The 1,759-nt window shown below is 40.0% G+C and overlaps 1 non-coding gene across 1 annotated transcript; it reads right to left on the minus strand.

Moving 5' to 3' along the window:
- Nucleotides 1-1,429: 1,429 nt before the first annotated feature.
- Nucleotides 1,430-1,535, minus strand: LOC122232057. The gene has a single exon (XR_006209387.1). It is a non-coding gene; the product is annotated as a U6 spliceosomal RNA (small nuclear RNA).
- Nucleotides 1,536-1,759: the final 224 nt, after the last annotated feature.

Raw genomic sequence — 1,759 nt, forward strand, 5'->3', positions numbered from 1 at the left:
TTTAGAGAGTTTAGGGATTCTATCATCTGAAACTTGAAATAGTTTGACTTCTTCTTTACTGATTTTTATGCATCTACTTGCTTTCTCTTATCTAATTAAATTGGCTAAATACCTCCCATTCAATATTTTTTTATTTTTTTTAAGTTTTTATTTATTGGGGCACCTGGGTGGCTCAGTCGGTTAAGCCTATGACTTCAGCTCAGGTCATGATCTCGTGGCTCATGAGTTCGACCCCGAGTCAGGCTCTGTGCTGACAGCTTGGAGCCTGGAGCCTGCTTCGGATCCCGTGTCTCCCTCTCTCTCTGCCCCTCCCCCACTTACGCTCTGTCTCTCTCTCAAAAATAAATAAACATTTAAAAAAACTTTTTAAAAACATGTTAAGTTTTTATTTATTAATTGAGAGAGAGGGAGGGAGAGAGCACAAGTGGGGGAGGGGCAGAGACAGAAGGAGAGAGAAAATCCCAAGCAGGCTCCACACTGTCAGCACAGAGTCCCATGTGGGGCTCGAGCTCCAGAACTGAGAGATAATGACCTGAGTCGAAATCAGAAGTTGGACATTCAACCGACTGAGCTACCTGACACCCTTCCCATTTAATATTAAATATTAGGTATAATGGGCCTCCTTCCCTTGTTCCTGAGGTTAGTAAAAAAAGTCTCTAGTACTTCTCCTGTTACAGGAGATGCTGACTTTAGCACCCCCCCCCCAAAATAAAACCAACACCAGCCAGGATGTTACATGGAAGGTGATGGATGATACACATCCATCCTTTGGCCACATGTGTTAACATGTTGTATTGTGTTGGTTGATCCCTAGCCTGTTCTAGTGTTAGTTTTCTTCATTTATTGTATAAATTGTCAAATAGTCAATTTAAAAACTTCTGTAATAGGGGCTTTCTATCTTTTAAATTATTGTTACCTAAAGTCAATCCAGATTTTGTGGTTTTTACACTGTTCAACACAAAAGTGAATAACATTCTGCCTTGCATGTCAAAAAAGAGAGAGAGAGAGAGGTACTGACTTTAGAAAAGAGATAGGGAGATGTATGTATGTGTATGTGGGGGTACACATTAATTCCTATTTTATTGGGTGGTTTCTTAAAATCAAGAATGAATATTGATTTTCATTGAAGACCTATATGGAGATAATTATATGATATTTCTCTTAGCACTGTTAATAAGATGAATCTTTTATTTTTATTTTTTTATTTTTTTAATGTTTTATTTATTTTTGAGAGAGAAAGAGAATGCATGCAAGCAGGGGAGGGGCAGAGAGAGAAGGAGACACAGAATCTGAAGCTGGCTCCAGACTCTGAGCTGTCAGCACAGAGCCCGATGCAGAGCTCAAACGAACCCATGAATCGCAAGATCATGACCTGAGCCGAAGTTGGATGCTTAACCGACTGAGCCACCCAGGTGCCCCCCACCTTTTTTTAAATACAGAAGGCTTCATAAACTTACCTCTCTTCTTGTGCAGGGGCCATGCTAATCTTCTCTATATTGTTCCAACTTTAGTATATGTGCTGCCAAGGCAAGCACGATAAGATTAATCATACTAATGGATTTCCTGATACCAGGTCCAGGATGAGAGGATAAGGCAAACAATAAGACACAAAATTTATTAAATATGAATATTAAGCCATCCTTGCCTTCCTGAAATGGAAGCCACTTGGGCATGATATATTATGTTTCAATATGATTGTGTTAGGCATCTGGATGTGAGGTCCAGGTGTGGCTTTGCTGGGTTCTTACTGGTGTTGGCC

The sequence above is a fragment of the Panthera tigris genome, chromosome A1 (assembly GCF_018350195.1).
Source record: "Panthera tigris isolate Pti1 chromosome A1, P.tigris_Pti1_mat1.1, whole genome shotgun sequence".
Classification (NCBI taxonomy): domain Eukaryota; kingdom Metazoa; phylum Chordata; class Mammalia; order Carnivora; family Felidae; genus Panthera; species Panthera tigris.